The sequence below is a fragment of the Schistocerca gregaria genome, chromosome 3, assembly GCF_023897955.1.
Source record: "Schistocerca gregaria isolate iqSchGreg1 chromosome 3, iqSchGreg1.2, whole genome shotgun sequence".
Taxonomy (NCBI): domain Eukaryota; kingdom Metazoa; phylum Arthropoda; class Insecta; order Orthoptera; family Acrididae; genus Schistocerca; species Schistocerca gregaria.
Window position 1 is genome coordinate 820,876,024 of NC_064922.1, and position 19,621 is coordinate 820,895,644.

A 19,621-nucleotide genomic window follows, 5' to 3' on the forward strand; every position below is an offset into this window, starting at 1 on the left:
TACAATGACCGAGCCGGAACCCGAGACGAGACACGTCCTCGCATAACATTCGGGTCCTCGGTGTCCTCCACAGCCTAAGGCCTCGCGGCCACGACTGGCTCTTGCCTTCAGGCAGTGCTCCTGTTTCACCCAGTGCGAATGTAACACCGCTGGGACGGAAAAAAAATCTGGCTACGCGACCAAAATCGACTACGAGGTATTCGCGTGGTGCATGTGCTCTGCCTGAGATCGGATCCCACGTTTACGCGACAAGACGACATAATAGTTCGCACTCTGGGGAAACTATGCTTTTTGGGACCAATATCGTTCGCTTCCATTATTCATACATGTTATCCCATAGACAGCCATACCACAGGTCAACCCAAAGTGATGTATGGGTTTCTTACCCTCCCACAGAACGAATGAATATACAGGGTGTCTCAAACGTTGAGAGTCAAATTGGAACAGGTGATAGTGAGTCAAGAACCGATTATATTGAGATATGGATTGTCCGAAATGTATATTTATTGTGTTATGGACATACACAGCGTACGGCGCATAACAATAATATATACTACAAGTTTATAATTAGTATCAATTCCATCGTCCTGCAATATAAAGGGTAATCATTATAATGGACTCCAAAGAAGGATGCGAAATAAGAACTATAACACTATTACAGACACTGACAAAAATATGCCGAACTTTAGAACCCTTTAGGCAGCTTAAATTGTGCATCATGTCACAGCCCCACACAAGGGATTTATATTCCAATTTCGACCATATATTTTGACACCGTATCTCATGAGCGGCTCATGCCCATATTGCGTGCTTGTGGAATATCTTCTCATTTATGCGGCTGCATTCGTGATTTCCTGTCAGAAAGGTTACAGTTCGTAGTAACTGACGGAAAGTTATTGAGTAAAACACTAGTGATTTCTGAGGTCCTGAAGCAAAGCAAGCGCTGTATCATGTATAAGATACAGAGGCGAGCGAGTGCACGGGACTTACCCTAGTTCACTGCTAGTAGCGTCACGTCATCGTAACGCGCCTGCATATAGTATTGCACCACATTTAACATAAAAGTAAAAATTAAGATTTGTGTGTAAAACTTTGTTAAAGTATAGTTCTATGTAATAATGTTTCAGGTAACAAATCTTAATGTTATAAAATTAGTAGTTTACGTAAAATTCACGTTTTGAAAGAAAAATAGGAGGCGCTAAATAATGACGCTAGGAAGCCAAAATTTGGTGAGAAGGTGCAGTAAGAAGTCATTAATGAGTGGTGCTGGTTTCCAAAACCATAAAACTAAAATTGACTCCAGAAAATCGCGTTTTTCGGAAAAATCAGAGGCGCGAAATAATAGAGCTACAATATTGAAAATTGGTAGGATGCTTCAGTTCACCCTAATAATAATAATGGAAATACCACAATCAGTTACCTCTTCTAGTTTTTTAGTAATTTAGTAAAAACTACTTTTGTGAGTAAAATGTACATAAGCATTATAGATTAAGTACTTTAAATTTTAATGATAAAACAAATTCTTTAAGACCAATGATCAGATAGGACAATTAACAAAGCTACACCAAGTTTTAGTCTTGTAGCATAATTAACAGCTGATACAAGTCTTGATAAAGCTATGGTTCAGAGGTAACAATCTACCGTTAGTTCCATTGTAAAAATTCTAGAGAGTAAAGTTTTAATTTTAGCGGGCTGAGATTTTCTACGTGCTTCTGTACTGCTCAGATGTATGTATACAAAAATTGAGAAGTTTGTAAAGCTATTATTAAATGTGATATTTAAGATTATGTGCCTGAGATAGCGATCATTTGGAGGCTGCCGGCATCTGCATAGGAATGGAAAGAACAGATGCTTTCTTGGCGGTACGCGCCGGAGCTATATAAAAAGAGCGGCAGAGGCAGTAGGAAGCTCACTCCGCATTAGACCAACGCCTAGTCCACGCGAGCTTAACGTCCGATCGCGCCTCGCCTCGGGTGACGTCATAGCGGGCTGTGACATGCGCGTGCTTAGCAATGTAAACGGACATTGAAAATCGCGAGGACTGTACACCGTCCTGGATCGTTTAGACTTCGGTAACAAACTGTTATTGTGCCGTCCGTGTGAAGTATAATTCCGCGTGGCAAGTGGTGACTAACTCCACTTTTAAGGCGAGCATTAATCTTTTTTTTTTTTTTACATTATTGCGAACTATTAATAGAGCACCGTTAGTTAGAGTAATGAACTATTCGGGAGGAACTTGCTGTAGAAGTCGCCTCTGAACTATTAAACGATTGGCTGAATTAACAATATTTAATGTCTTTAGCATTTTCAGAAGTTTCGAGTAATTTGTGTGAGCCTTTAAGATAATAAAATCTTGTTTGGAACTTTAAATTTTATTGAAGCAGCCCTAATCCCGTGAAGAACTATGGATATTTTTCGTTTAGCTGGGCTGTACAGGAATGTGGCCGTGCAGACTGGGAACTAAGGTCAGTAAGTTTCCCTTCGCTTTCTGACTGGCCACCAAATTAGTTGCCAGGCTCGCGTGATTTAAGGTGGCAATGTTCAACTTTCATTCAACATTAAACAACGACTTCTTCGCCGTCCCACATATGTTGCATCGGCAATAGTCTGTTACGTGGAATGAACATTCAAACAACTCATTCGACGACATCTTCGCCGCCCCACATATGGTGCTTATCGGCCGGGAAAACTGAATTAAAAGCAAATAAAAGTGCTCGATGTGTGAAAGCGATTGGTATAAATTAACGAACTCGGTAGGCAATAACAGGACACTGAATTGAACTAGTGTGGGAACAGTGTTACCAGTAAAGGCGGGTGTAGTGTATAACAATAAGTGTCTACCGCTGTACGTTGGTTAGTGACGATGGTGAGGAAGGCGACGATGCTGGATCGCGGCTGCCGACGGCGCTGAGACTAAAGGAAGACGGTGCGTCATCGCGGAGCTGCGCTGATCTGCGAGACAGCTGCCGGCTGCGCCGAGCGGTCAACGGTGCCTTGCTGCCCCCCCCCCCCCCCCCTGGAGCTATTGCAGTAGGCGATTCCTGTGGCGGTACTCGACGCTACAGCTGCTGCTGCTGCCTTCAATACGTCGCGACGCGTCGCATCACGATTGCTGGTACACCGCGACGACATCATTCGTCGAAATCAAGCATTTAAGTTAAGTCAAAGACTTTTAAAATATTTATTAACTGCTGCTAACAAACTAAAAGATATGGAAAGTAGTGTACATTTCAGAAGGGAACCGGTCTCTGACCAAGAATCCTCAGGATCAGGAATTGAGTTTAATGAGGATGGTTCCATTAATCCCTCAAATATTGAACTAGAACGTAATTTGTCACCAGTAAATTATGACTTTCATTTAAATGAGAGTGCAGGGATGCAATCAATAAGTGAAATAGAAGTCAAAAGGGAGCCAGTAGAGTTGCTAACTTTGTCAGGTAGTGAAACTGAGCTCAATATATCTCCAGCTCAGTCAAGTCAAGAGATACAAAGTATCAAGGTAGAAGCTCCGGATTGGATGCAAATACTGTTTGCCAAACTCGAATCAAACCAAAATAAAATTGAGGCTAAAATTGAAAATAGTAATAAAAAGTTAGAGAATAAAATTGAGGTTAGTAATAAAGAACTAAAAGAAGAACTGCAATCAAAATGGAATAGTTTGAATTATAAGATAGATGCTATTCATCATGACATTCAAGTAAAAGTAGGGCAACAGTTAACTAAAATGCATAGTACTTTCAAATGTGAAATAGATCAAATTCAAAAAAATTATCAAGAGGCAGATGAACTTTTGGAAGTGAGGTTGTCCGAAAGATTGAGCAACGAGTCCAAACTTTGCTCTGACAAAGTTAAAGAGGTACAAATTAAAGTAGATACTTGTCAGAAAACCATTGAGAAAGTAAAAGAAACCTGTACCGAAATTCGTGGTGCAGTGGAACAAAGATGTTCTGCCAGGATAGAAGCAGTAGAGTCACAAGTAGAGGAATTAAATACTAACATTGCTAACCTAGAAAATAGAGTAACCTCTGTTAATTCTAGTCATTCTACTGTACAGCATGTGACTTCAGTTGACGCCGCTTTTATAGGGTGTCGACAGTTTTTGCGCTTTGATCCTGATAAGTACATTCACCCTCTTGAATTTTGGAATGACTTTGAGGATGTTCTCCCCAACACTTGGTCAGAAAGAGAAAAAATTTCATTTATAAGAAGTCATTTGTCAGGTGATGCTTTGCGATGGTCAGCGGATGTAATGATCAAATGTAAAACTTTATCTGAATTTAAGTCTGCATTTCTCAACGAATACTGGTCACATAACAAACAAAATGATGTGTTAAGGGAATTCTGGAGTGGTAACAAGTTTTTCCCAGGGCGTGAATCAGTAAAGGATTTCGCTAGGAAGTGGGTTTCAAGACTGTCACATTTGACAGAAAAGATGAAGCCAGATATGATCATTATGGGTTTAGAAGGTAAGCTGCCGTGGTACTGGCAGAAGAGGATCATTTCCGCCCCTAGAGATAATATAGACAAATTTATTGAATATCTGGAAAGAGTAGAAAGAGTAGCTGCTGCTGAGGAGCAGGTGCAGCAGAATAACAAATCTTCTAACAATCACGTACAAAATAATGGAAACGTGAACGTTAGAAATATGGAAGTTAGGCACACCAAAACAAACTATCGAAACCAAAGCCGTGGCAGAGGAAGAGGGGGTAGATACTCACCACGCTTTCGTAACAACTACTATGACGAAAGTGGAGAAGTAAATACTATGCCATTAAGACAAGAAGGGAGTCATGATGCTACTGTATCTAGTGGTGTCACAGATGAACACAACAGGCCGCGTGTGGGAAACTAAATCCCGTCTATGAGGAAACTGGCGCTCACCAGGCGGTAACAGTAACACAGCCAGTAACGGAAACACAGACAATCAGCCAACATACACAGACAGACAACATGGATGCCGAAATAAATACAGATAATACCAGTGATGTGTTAAGCCACTCTCACAAAATAGTGGATAGTATTTTGGATACACTAGAAAAATGGGTCAAGGAAGAACAGGAACTCAAGGTAGATAATGGGGAAGAAATAGATAATGGGTTTGAGTCTGATGGGAATAATGATGAAGTAAAAGCTTACATCTTCGATGAAAATGGCAATCTAAAAGCTGAAGTAGAAGTAGCAGAAGTAGAATCAGTACTGCAAAACTTTAGAGAGGAGGAAATGATGAATGAAGGGGGTAGAAATAGTAACGAGGTGAAAGAATCTAGTAGCTGTGTAAACGTGCCACAAATGGTTGAAGGTGACGACATTCTTATGAACAGCAATATTGCGCAGGGACGCAGTTGCTCAGAGGTAGAGGATAGTTTGGCTGATGTGCAGCAAACAAAAGTAGAAAAAGTCGTCAGATGCTTCGATATAAAGTTAGTGGACAGATTAGAGAAAGCAGCTAAGATTATAGAGCATGATGAGCCCCAGGATGTAAATGTAAATGTAATTGCAACTGATCAGAATTACTTTAGCTGGAAGAACATAGAATGAGATTTATTAGACGAGGTGTGTGAGCAACCTGTTCAATGTAAAATAACTCACCCTGTTATCAAAGTAAACATATCAGGAGTCACTGTGCGTTGTCTGCTTGACAGTGGCAGTGAAGCAAGTGCTTTATCACAAACATTTTTTGACACCATACCCAATAAAGAGAAGTTAACAGTTATGAAAGTAAGTGGCTTAAAGATTATAGGTGCTACTGGAAAAGTCTCTAGACCAGTTCAACACGAAGCTTTGATACCCATTGGTATAAATGACGTAGTAATAGATCATCCTTGTTTGATTGTGCTAGGCTTAAGTGTTGATATGTTGATTGGTACTGATTTCTTATCAAAGTACCAGGGAAAGATCAATTTTGATCAGAACAACTTAATTTTAACTTTACCTGACTCTAAAGTGATAAGAGAGTCTTTTATAGGAAGTCATATAGGCGGTAGTAATGAAACTTGGGAACTGCCTATTAGAGTAATAAAGAATAAAGGATACTTGCAGGAAAATTTGGTTTTCAGTGAGAATGAGGAAAGTGCTAAGGTTGAAGAGAGACACATCCTAAAGGAAATAGAGGAAAAGGTACAATCAACAAAGCAAATTGCTGACGAACAAAGATACAGAGGTGAGCTAGTGCTGGTCAAAACAAAAGAAAAATCAAAGAAAATTTCTGCAGAAACTAAAAAGTTTATGCATGTATATCATGGACCATTTAGAATAGTAAGTAAACCTCATGCAAATGCCTATCGTTTGGAATATCCAAAGAGTAAGAGAGAACTAGGTCTAAGAAATATTGTGGATCTAAAGGAATTTAAAATTAACAGTAATTAATTACTGTAGGGAGTCTGCCACTCTTTGGCGGATACACGGTTTGGCGTACCGTGCAGTCCCAGCTGGGTGAAACTTTATTTCCTTTTCAAGTTTCATTCCCTTCTTCTGGTCTATCATAACAGGTAAGAATCACATATGTCTTCATGTTGTATATATGCTATTAGGTTTTAAGTATTCTTAGTAAGGATCTACCTAGTGAATGGCAAAACAAAAGTCTGAGTACCAATAAGAGGCAAACATGGCTAAAATAAATAAACTAAAATATTTCATGTAATTGTAAAGGGTTAGAAACTACAACTAAGAGAGACACTTTGCAGTATACGAAGTACGGTATGAATATGAATAATCCATGAGATTATGCAGAAGGTAGTATGTTGCTAAAAATAAGGTTGTCTGAAGGAAAACAGCGTAAGAAGGTAATGCTCATAGAGGCAAGCAATGGCGTTTTAGAATTAAATAAATGGAGATGTGTGGAAGTGGTGTGAGGATCGCACCAAATATATAGAAACAGGACGTCAATAGGCTGACAAAAGGAAAAGGGAGAAAGAAGTGGAGAAATGAAGTATTTTGAATCTGGAAGAAAAGGGAGAAAATGAATGAGGTGAAGAAGTGAAGTAAGTAAATTGAAGTAAATGATGTAGGATTAAAGAATAATTCCCTCACGTCTCGTGAAATGGTGAAAAACGCTAAATCTTGCTTGAGGCAAATAAATAGTTAAACAGACAACAGAAAAACACAAATATTGGAAAATGCAGAAATTTGGAATCGGTATACTGAAAATAACTAATTTCTTTAGTAATTCATACCATAAAGCAAAGTGCTGGTCAGCAAATGACTTCTTTGATGAACTAATCCATACGATAATTAAGCCAGAGTACATTAAAACTAAAAGGTTACTCAATTTTCTAAGTTGAAGCAAGATCTTAATATATTAATTTGCTAAAAGAATTTTCACTATTTAGGAACCTAAAAGATTATTTATGAAAGAAGAAAGTAGGAGCTATTGTATCAGATACGACTTAGTGCTAAATGTCTTTCTGACAACTTCACAATTAGTAAAATAGTGCCAGAATATAAACTATAAAATGTACTTTGTCCTACCTTAGATATAAGTTGAAAACAGAAACTTAGACTGTGTTGTCTGTTTCTCAGGGACATGCAGGCTGCATGAATGACTGACAACAAGCGGTAGGGAGATTGGAAGTAGAGACGCAAACCACAGTGAATACAATTTCCTCCCACAATTTTGTCAATCAGTGAAATTAAATGAGTGTTACAATAGGACACCCACCACAGTGCCGAGTATTATAGTAAAAGAAAAATGTGAGTGCGTTGCAGTGATAAAAGTCGTGTGTATTTTCTTTTTCAGGAAGAGACTGATTTTAAAGAAAAAAAAAATAACTATTTTGTAACCATTGAAAAATTTATATTTCCATGTAAATGTATGTAAATAATTTGTGAATGTCTTCTGTACTAGGTTTTCTATGTGTATATGAGTATGGTTATTTTGTGTATGTAGTAATAAGGAATTTCCTAAGAAGAAGCAACTTAAGTTGAAAGAGGTATACTAAAGTAATCCATCGCTTGTTTGTTCTTTTAGAAATTTAATTTTGTTCAAAAATAGATTTTCACGAAAATTAAAAAAGGGGGTGATGAAGCAAAGCAAGCGCTGTATCATGTATAAGATACAGAGGCGAGCGAGTGCACGGGACTTACCCTAGTTCACTGATAGTAGCGTCACGTCATCGTAACGCGCCTGCATATAGTATTGCACCACATTTAACATAAAAGTAAAAATTAAGATTTGTGTGTAAAACTTTGTTAAAGTATAGTTCTATGTAATAATGTTTCAGGTAACAAATCTTAATGTTATAAAATTAGTAGTTTACGTAAAATTCACGTTTTGAAAGAAAAATAGGAGGCGCTAAATAATGACGCTAGGAAGCCAAAATTTGGTGAGAAGGTGCAGTAAGAAGTCATTAATGAGTGGTGCTGGTTTCCAAAACCATAAAACTAAAATTGACTCCAGAAAATCGCGTTTTTCGGAAAAATCAGAGGCGCGAAATAATAGAGCTACAATATTGAAAATTGGTAGGATGCTTCAGTTCACCCTAATAATAATAATGGAAATACCACAATCAGTTACCTCTTCTAGTTTTTTAGTAATTTAGTAAAAACTACTTTTGTGAGTAAAATGTACATAAGCATTATAGATTAAGTACTTTAAATTTTAATGATAAAACAAATTCTTTAAGACCAATGATCAGATAGGACAATTAACAAAGCTACACCAAGTTTTAGTCTTGTAGCATAATTAACAGCTGATACAAGTCTTGATAAAGCTATGGTTCAGAGGTAACAATCTACCGTTAGTTCCATTGTAAAAATTCTAGAGAGTAAAGTTTTAATTTTAGCGGGCTGAGATTTTCTACGTGCTTCTGTACTGCTCAGATGTATGTATACAAAAATTGAGAAGTTTGTAAAGCTATTATTAAATGTGATATTTAAGATTATGTGCCTGAGATAGCGATCATTTGGAGGCTGCCGGCATCTGCATAGGAATGGAAAGAACAGATGCTTTCTTGGCGGTACGCGCCGGAGCTATATAAAAAGAGCGGCAGAGGCAGTAGGAAGCTCACTCCGCATTAGACCAACGCCTAGTCCACGCGAGCTTAACGTCCGATCGCGCCTCGCCTCGGGTGACGTCATAGCGGGCTGTGACATGCGCGTGCTTAGCAATGTAAACGGACATTGAAAATCGCGAGGACTGTACACCGTCCTGGATCGTTTAGACTTCGGTAACAAACTGTTATTGTGCCGTCCGTGTGAAGTATAATTCCGCGTGGCAAGTGGTGACTAACTCCACTTTTAAGGCGAGCATTAATCTTTTTTTTTTTTTTTTACATTATTGCGAACTATTAATAGAGCACCGTTAGTTAGAGTAATGAACTATTCGGGAGGAACTTGCTGTAGAAGTCGCCTCTGAACTATTAAACGATTGGCTGAATTAACAATATTTAATGTCTTTAGCATTTTCAGAAGTTTCGAGTAATTTGTGTGAGCCTTTAAGATAATAAAATCTTGTTTGGAACTTTAAATTTTATTGAAGCAGCCCTAATCCCGTGAAGAACTATGGATATTTTTCGTTTAGCTGGGCTGTACAGGAATGTGGCCGTGCAGACTGGGAACTAAGGTCAGTAAGTTTCCCTTCGCTTTCTGACTGGCCACCAAATTAGTTGCCAGGCTCGCGTGATTTAAGGTGGCAATGTTCAACTTTCATTCAACATTAAACAACGACTTCTTCGCCGTCCCACATATGTTGCATCGGCAATAGTCTGTTACGTGGAATGAACATTCAAACAACTCATTCGACGACATCTTCGCCGCCCCACAGTCCCTCGAGATAGTACTGTAGACCCTCTGCTGTTCCTTATCTTTATAAATGATTTAGAAGACAATCTGAGCAGCTGTCTTAAGTTGATTGCTGATGGTGCTGTCATTTATCGTCTAGTAAAGTCATCAGAAGAACAAAACCAATTGCAAAGCGATTGAGATGAGATATCTGCATGGTGCGAAAATTGGCTATTGACCTTAAATAATGAAAAGTGTGCAAAGGAATCCGTTAAAATTCGCTTACACGACAAATCAATCAAACCTAAAGGCCATAAATTCAAATTCATACCTAGGAAATAAAATAAGGAACAATTTAAACTGGTAAGAACACAGAAAATGTTGTGGGGAATGCTAACCAAAGAGTGCATTTTGTTATCAGGACACTTGGAAGATGTAACAAACCTACTAAGGAGACTGCCTACGCTACGCTGGTGCGTCCTCCTTTAGAGTATTGCTGCGCGGGTTGGAATCCTTACCAGATAGGAAAAACGGAATACATCGAAAAAGTTCAAAGAAGGGCAGGAAGTTTCATATTATCGAGAAATAGGAGAGAGAGTGTCACTGACATGATACAACATTATTAAAACACAGGCGTTTTCGTTGCGGCGGAATCTTCTCACGAAATTTCAACCACCGTCGCTCTTCTCCAAAAGCGAAAACATTTTGTCGACGCCGACCTGCATAGGGAGAAATGATCATCGTAAAAAACTACGGGAAATCAGAGCTCGTAGGGAAAGATATAGGTGTTGGTTTTTTCCGCACCCGGTTCGAGCTTGGAATAATAGAAAATTAGTATGAAGGTGATCTCTGCCACGCACTTTAGTGTGATTTAGATGTATACGTAGATTTCCAACGAACAAATCATTACGTCTCTTTAATTTACAATGGAAACGTCAATAAGGACAGCGATTCTTCGCAGCAGGTACGCGGCGAATACAATGGCTTCACGTTCAGGTTGAGCAATCCTCCTGGTGAGTCAAGGAACTGAACTGTCAGTTGTTTAGTATATGCTTTCATGCGATGACCACTGCATGGTCGCACTAATGTACTGGACATGAAAACACCACGTACTGCGCCGGCACAGCTTTAGATGGGTTGAAATATCCAAGATGGGTTTGTCAGTCGGATGTCACCCAGTGACTAGTCTACGTTCAAAGTTACTGAGCACACCTGATCGACCCATTCTGCTGTTACTGCTGCTACTCTACTGACAACACACTACTTCTCGCCACTTTTACACAGGTAGGTCCGCCTGTCTTGACATCCAATTCTGCATTACAAAGGCGTGTCCGGATACATTAGATCGTTGCTGAAAATATACTATCTGATCAAACTGTTGTACCACAAGTGTTTCGCATTTTTCTTCTAAAAATTTGAAGGCGGCATAGGCACAAGTACAGGATTTTGCGCGGTAACGACGCAAAGCATCCGAGATTACGTCGAAGCCAAAAATCTATCATTTTCGAATAGTTACATGTGTCTCCAGAATGTCTCGAACCTAGGACCTTCAGCTTTCGCGGGCCAACTTCTCTACGGACTCGAGTTACCCTAGCACGATTCAGGACTCGCCCTCACACCTTCTCTTTCTCCTACCTTCGAAACTCTCACTGACGTACTCCTGCAAAGTTTCTATTTTTTGCAAACGTCCCGGATTCGAGTCCCGGTGCAGCCCATAACTTTAATCAGCCAGGAAGATTCAAGTGAACTCTGGTATGGTAACAACTACTAACTCAAAAGTTGTGTCCGAATATGAGAATATACCAAATTTACTTTTGTTTGCTAGCGATAATAAAGTTTCAAGTAGACTCTTTTTCTGTAATAGCTCTGTTAATTTGCACAACTTGCACCAGGTGCTCTCCATTCACAATCTTCCTTAAAAGCAGCAGCTCCCAGGTCCCTGCAGGCATCACATCAAAATAAAAAATCTTTCTCGAATCTTTTTTAAAAATCACGGTGGCGTTCAAACAATCATGGCGATAATGGTGATCTCTGTCCTATGTATTTAGACTACTGGCCATTAAAATTGCTACACCACGAAGATGACGTGCTACAGATGCGAAATTTAACCGACAGAACGAAGATGCTGTGATATGCAAATGATTAGCTTTTCAGAGCATTCACACAACGTTGGCGCCGGTGGCGACACCTACAACGTGCTGACATGAGGAAAGCTTCCAACCGATTTCTCATACACAAACAGCAGTTAACCGGCGTTGCCTGGTGAAACGTTGCTATGATGCCTCGTGTGAGGAGGAGAAATGCGTACCATCACGTTTCCGTCTTTGGTAAATGTCGGATGGTAGCCAATCGCGATTGCGATTTATAGTATCGCGACATTGCTGCTCGCGTCGGTCGAGATCCGATGACTGTTAGCAGAATATGGAATCGGTGGGTTCAGGAGGGTAATACGGAACGCCGTGCTCGATCCCAACGTCCTTGTATCACCAGCAGTAGAGATGACAGGCATCTTATCCGCATGGCTGTAACGGATCGTGCAGCCACGTCTCGACGTTTGCAAGACAACAACCATATGCACGAACAGTTCAGTTCGACGACGTTTGCAGCTGCATGGACTGTTAGTTCGGAGACCGTGCTTCGGTTACCCTTGACGCTGAGGACCACCTGCGATGGTGTACTCAACGACGAACCTGGGTGCACGAATGGCAAAACGTCATTGTTTCGGGTGAATCCAGGTTTACAGCATCATGATGGTCGCATCCGTGTTGGGCGACGTCGCGGTGAACGCACATCGGAAAAGTGTATTGCTCATCGCCATACTGGCGTATCACCCGGCGTGGTGGTATGGGGTGCCATTGGTTACACGTCTGTCACCTCTTGTTCATAGTGACGGCGCTCTGAACAGTGGACGTTACATTTCAGATGTGTTACGACCCGTGGCTCTACCCTTCATTCGATCCCTGCGAATACCTACATTTCAGCAGGATAATGCACGACCGCATGTTGCAGGTCCTGAATGGGCCTTTCTGGATACAGAATATGTTCGACTGCTGCCCTGACCAGCACATTCTCCAGATCTCTCACCAACTGAAAACATCTGGTCAATGGTGGCGTAGCAACTGGCTCGTCACAATACGCCAGTCACTACTACTGATGAACTGTGGTATCGTGTTGAAGCTGTACCTGTACACGCCATCCAAGCTCTGTTTGACTCAATGCCCAGACGTATCAAGGCCGTTATTACGGCAAGAGGTGGTTGTTCTGGGTACTAATCTCTCATGGTCTATGCACCCAAATTGCGTGAAAATGTAATCAAATGTCTGTTCTAGTATATTTGTCCAATGAATATCCGTTTATCATCTGCATTTCTTCTTGGTGTAGCAGTTTTAATGGCCAGTAGTGTACATGCGTCCATTTATAACAGTGATCGTGAGACTTATTTGCTGAAGAGTCAATACTGACATTCTAGGTCGGTACATCGGGGCGCCCATGTACCGATCTTACTATTAATTGGCAGCCCACATAAATTAGTATGTTATTAGCCACACTTCCCTACCCCCCAACCCCCAGGGAATAGCTACAGTAATGGCGCGACAAGTTGGCCATCGGACCCCAAGTACTGATCTTCGAAATCGGTTCCATTCGGGACACTTCGTAACGACAGTTCTGTTTCAGATTGCTGACACCCTTAGCGACTCCAGAATTGTGACACTGCATTTGTCTGACGAGTTGTTGCGTTGTCTGTGTGAGTGGATGATTAACTGATACGTAACAGCACATGTACTCATATTTAAATGCATTTTGTAATATGAGGCTCGGTCATAAATGTTCACTAAATGTTTTTAATGACATTTTTCTTCGACCTATTGTGTGGTATTACAACAGCCTTAATTTAATTTACAATGAAATGAACACCCTTAGCTGCTTACAGACGTTGACATACGTCAACGGGGACAGATGATAATGTGTGCCCCGACCGGGACTCGAACCCGGGATCTTCTGCTTACATGGCAGACGCTCTATCCATCTGAGCCACCGAGGACACAGAGGATAGCGCGACTGCAGGGATTTATCTCTGGCACGCCTCCCGCAAAACCCACATTCTCAACGTATTGTCCCGCACTACATTCGTAGTGCCCCCACCCATTACACTCATTACTCGCGGCGCGTTGCCAATTCCCGTAAGAGTTGGGGCACTGTTTGTGCATTCGCACAGAAGAAGAAGATGGTCAAGTGGCTGGTGAGCCTGAACTATATATTTACTAAGATGGTATCTGTTCTTTCGGACATGTCCCCGTTGACGTATGTCAACGTCTGTAAGCAGCTAAGCGTGTTATTTCATTGTAATTTCATTATAATGAGCTGATTGGTCACCGATGGTGATACCATCTTAGTAAATATATTAATTTAATTTCATGTCCCTTGCTACAAATATGTACAGCATTCGAAGATGACCGCTTCTATAACGCGCATACACTAAATTTCGTTCGAAATTTGTAGCTTAGCAGCTGATTAGTACCAGACACACACGCCCTGAGGTTGTCAGCACGAAGGCAGACAAGGGAACATTCCTCCCCCCCCCCCCCCCCCCCACTCACATTTTCTCATCCTGCAATGCTCCCGCTACTTACTCGTTTGTCACAGAGGTACATTTGACAACCACTGCAAACGGCCGAATTTACCAACGTCAGTCAAAATCAAGTGCATCTTGAGATATTATTGAATCTGCAACTATTTTTTGGAGATTTCCGCACACGAAAACTAGTCTCTTAAGAACCACTTAGCGTTACCTACATTGACTCTCATAACTATACGGACAATCATTAATAACTAGCCTTTGCGAGACACTGGCCCTGTCGTTCAAAAAAATAGTGCACACGCAACCTACTTGTTAATATCTTTGTTCCACAGAGTCAACACGATGGTAAAATTATGATTTATCAAGATGGTACCTGTTCTTTCGGACATGGCTCAGTCGCACAGAGCGTCTGCCATGTACGCAGGAGATCCCTGGTTCGGGTCCAGGTCGGGGCACACATTTTTAACTGTCCCCGTTGATATTTATCAACGCCTGTAAGCAGATAATGGTCTGGATTTCATTGTAATTTCATTCGACGGTAAAATGTTTACGTTTAGGGAGCAGGGGAGAACAAGTGACCCTGGAAGGTCCGGACACATTCAGCTGCCATGTAGAGGTCGGGTGTAGAGGAGCCACGGAGAGGGTGAACGTAAACTATCAGCGAGGCAGTGTGCTGTGTGCAGCTAAAGTAACTGTGGGCCGCAGAGTAACAGAGAGCACATTCGGACAGTGCCAGCTAGTAATTTTTCACCATGCTAAAGGAAAAAGTTGTCGTGAAATTGATGAAATGTTACAAATGAACAAACATACACTTTCCGATATAATCAGAAGACTCCGGGAGGAAGGTATGATTGACAGTCTACAGCGTACGGCACGTCTAAGAACGTTTTCTGTGGGAAAAGGTCATTCGTTACATCATCAGAAAAACAAAAAGGACCCCAAGTTAAGCGCTCCAAAACTCACTACTGAGATTGCCAAAGACATTGGAAAGGAAGTATATCCCGAAACAGTATGAAGGTTGCTCAGAAGAGGTAACTTTCACGGGTGTATTGCAAGAGAGAAGCTTTTCATAAGTAAAATAAGTCAAAGAAAGATAGTGCTGTTTACCAAAGAGCAAATTACAGTCGACAATATGTGCTGGAATGATGTTATATTTACTGACGAGAGTAAATTTAACATATTTCAATCTGATGGGAGGATAAACGTTTGACGGCGACCTAATACTGAGCTCCAAGGAAAATACAAAGCAACTGTGAAGTGTGGCGGTGGACATACAACGGCGTGTGGGTGCATGGGGGCGAATTGGTTTGCTGAACTGGTTTTAATGAGGGTACAACGGACCAATTTCAGTACATCAAAATACTGAGGGGCGATTTGCAAAGGGTTCGTTGAAAACATGGGGATTGTGGAACAGTTTAAGTTTTGTTTTTGCAGAGGGTCCGCCTTGAGCAAAACACGATTTCTTATTTTTCTCTGTTCCTCACAGATGTTTCGCTGAAGTTTCAGTATCAGTGGGGTTTTCGCTACCTACTATAAAACAGGAAAAATGCTTTTTAGTACTGTACAAATATAAATTTTGATTTTTAACGACAGTATTTACATATCAAAAACAAACAAAAATTTATACGCACATCCTCACATTCCAGGCTGTATGTTTGGGATAGCTATCTTGATATGACTTAATTTTTTTAAGTAACTACTACAAGCTGTGGATTTTCCTCCCCCTCTTATCACCTGACTTGAATGCAACTGAGAATCCTTGGGAAGACTTGATATAGAAATAAGGAAAACTCCAATCACATATAAAGAAGAGCTGAAATCAGACAGAGTAAAGGGGCAGAAAACATCTCTCGAGTACGCGTGGAAATTAGTGGAGAGCTATCCAAGTCGTCTCTCAGAAGTAATTAAGATGAAAAGAATGCCTACCAGATAATGAACTTGTGGACCGTAAGTAGGAAGTAAGGCGTCCGAATAATTTTGTGCAATGTTGGCTTTGTTTTTGATTATGTCTTTCTAATTCTTACGTTTGTATTTGCAGTGCTATTTAGAAGTGCGGTGGACATTTAGTTTTCAGATTCCTTAGAGAAACTTGTATTTACTTTGTACCAGCGCTTTATTATTACTGAAATCACTGATACGAAGGGGAATATAATACATCATGCCTGTCCGAATAATTATGTGAGGCCCTGTGAATTTCTAGACGCATATTATTATAAAATGCGGCTGAAAGCCGTGGGCCACACTAATGCTTGGTTCGGGCCGCTGCCTGACAGCTACTGATTTAGAACAATGGTGGTGCAAGATGAAACATGTGGCGTGACGCGAATCTGTACTGCTTCCCTTTGTCCAAGTTGATTGGTTGGTTGACTGAGGGGAGAGGACTAAACAGCGAGGTCATCGATCCCATCGGATTAGGGAAGGGTGGGGAAGGACATCGGCCGTGCTCTTTCAAAGGAACCATCCCGGCATTTGCCTGGAGCGATTTAGGGAAATCACGCGAAACCTAAAGCAGGATGGCCGGACTCGGTTTAAACCATCGTCCTCCCGAACGCGAGTTCAGTGTGCTAGCCACTGCGCCACCTCGCTCGGTTTCGCCCGAGTCCTATTATGACGACGGACGATCATTCCGCCAGCCGGACGTATCTGTTAATCAGCGCCGAACGCCATCGCGTCGACGTGTGACAGCAGTGCCCGACGTTTAATCCGTTTACGTGAAATACAGATCTGACTGTTGAGCGACTACGAGGGACAGGGAGAGGGGGTTGGGCCACCTGTTCTATGGAGCAATACACGCAACGCTTTACTGGTGTATCACGTAGCTTAAGGTATGGTACGCATCGGTCGTCCCCACAGCAAGTAGTATAGCTATTCGCTAATCGGCTCTGAAATGGAGCAACTGCCCGCAGGGGCGGGCAAACGTTGCACGGCGCTCATGAGCACACAGCGGTGCACGTGTGCTCCCCGCGTGCAATCGTCGACCGCGGCAATGCAGATAGCCGGTAGGTTGCGGCAGTGTAGTATCAGGCCAAGCTGTGGACGTTGACGCGAAGCGACCACTACGTAGTAAATGTTGTATTTCAAGACCCGGAAAATGCACAGTGAATCAAGGAAACGGAGATGTGGAGATTTGCTATCTTTTAAAAAGTAATGGGAGAATCAATTTTTCTTTGTGCAAAAACGTGAAAATTCGAAATGTTTAATATGTGGCAGTATCCTCGTTGGTCAGAGGAAGTTTAGTATTGAACGCCATTATAGTAGTTTCCAATTTATTGTCGGATTCTGAGGGGATTGGCAAATTGACTGAGCTTAAGAAGAGCAATCTGACGATACTAGGCCGGCCGGAGTGGCCGAGCGGTTCTAGGCGCTACAGTCTGGAAACGCGCGACCGCTACGGTCGCAGGTTCGAGTCCTGCCTCGCGCATGGATGTGTGTGATGTCCTTAGGTTAGATAGGCTTAAGTAGTTCTAAGTTCTAGGGGACTGATGACCACAGCAGTCAAGTCCCATAGTACTCAGAGCCCATTTCTTTTTGACGATACTGGAGGAATCTGACGTAAGTTGCTGTTGTCACGAGAGATCTGCGACTTCTTTTGTCATGTCATCTAACAGATTTAACATTTTATGGAGCACTGTTTTCTATTTTACAGGACGACAACAATGATAGCCCAACGGTACGTGCAAGTTATAAGATTGCGCTTAATATAGCGAGATCTGGAAAACCGTTTGCGGAAGGTGAGTTTATAAAGGAGTGCATCAATGACGCTGCTGATTTACTTTGCCCACTGAATGCAAATCAGTTTCGAGCTATCACTCTTTCTCGGCGGACTGTAAGCCGTCGTATAAGTGCCATGGCAGGTGACGTTTACCGTCAATTAAGGAGTGCAGTGCAGGAGTTTATTGTATTTTCCGTATCACTTGATTAGTCCACACATATTTCAGACACCGCGCAATTAGTGATTTATGTCCACTGCGTGGACACTGCTCTGCACATAAGAGTATTTTTTTGATGTGATATCTTTGAAAAGCACGATGACCGGCGCGGACATCCTAAAAGGCGTTGAAGAAGCTTTCGTTTCAGCTGGCTTAAATTGGGAACGTTTGGTGTCAGTGACAACAGATAGAGCACCTGCAATGAAAGGGGAACAAATGGGATTTGTTCTATTACGAAGAAAAAAGCTACAGCATACAGAAGAATCATTGTACAGCAACCACTGCATTTTGCACCAAGAAATACTCTGGTGGACGTCATGCAAGTGGTTATTCGGGCAATTAATTATTTAAGATCCCACGGGCTTACACATAGAGAGTTTCACACATATTTAGCTGAAATTGGGGAAGAGAACGGAGACATACCATACCATAGTGAAGTCCGCTGTCTTAGGTGCGGTAATGTACTCAAAAGATTGTTTGAGCTGAGAATACCACTAAATCAGTTTTTAAAGAACAGAGGAAGGTACAACCCCAAGTTAAATGATCCCGAGTGAGTTGCCGACCTTGCATTTTTAGTGGACATTACCGGACACATGAATGCATTCGACACAAGTTTGCAAGGAGAAAATAAGCTAATTTGTGAATTGGCTGAAAAGGTGCAAGCTTTCACTACCAAGCTTGAGCTGTGGGTACAACAGCTCTCGTCAGGGAACGCAGTGCAATTCCCTACTTTGTCTACTGTGCGAGAACAGAATTGCGAAGAATATGTTTTCGTACTTAGTGCAATAAAAGCGGAATTTCTCAAGCGATTTGGGGATATATCATGTTTATCCCAAGCTCTTGAATGGTTCTCGAGACCATTTGCTGTTTCTGTAGATGATATTCATCCTAATTTGCAAATGGAATAAATAGATCTACAGTCTAATTCTCGTCTGAGAGACAAGTTCCTTTCGGCAAGACGTGTAATAGACTTTTATCATGACTTTCCACAGCAAGAGTTTCCTCGTCTCCATCGTGAAGCCGCGACGATAATGTCAATGTTTGGCTCGACATACGTTTGTGAGACTTTTTTCTGTTATGAAAATTAATACGTCTCGGTTAAGGGCTAACATCAGTGATGAACATTTACGCAAATGTTTGCGTTTGTCTGAATGTAGAAATTTTGTTCCAGATTTTAAACGCATTGTAAACTCCACCTGTGATAATTAAATAAAACGTATCGTAGGTAATGGGTTCTCTTTCAAACGATGATTTTTTCAAGCACTCCTACTAACCTTATTCCTTCATTCAATAAAGCAAACTAGGAAATAAAACGCATTACAGAGGAAGGAGCGGAGAGACGGTATGGTGGGGAGGGGAGAGAAGCGGGTTGCCAGCTTCCCCTATGTGCACGCGG

General features: G+C 41.4%; 1 protein-coding gene and 1 non-coding gene across 3 annotated transcripts in view; both read right to left on the minus strand.

Annotated features, from left to right (window-relative positions):
• Window positions 1-19,621, minus strand: part of LOC126354533 (beta-1-syntrophin) — an 879,981-nt gene that overhangs the window by 527,746 nt on the left and 332,614 nt on the right. The gene's annotated exons all lie outside the window — the stretch shown is intronic.
• Trnat-ugu (transfer RNA threonine (anticodon UGU)) lies at window positions 13,686-13,759 on the minus strand. The gene has a single exon. It is a non-coding gene; the product is annotated as a tRNA-Thr (tRNA).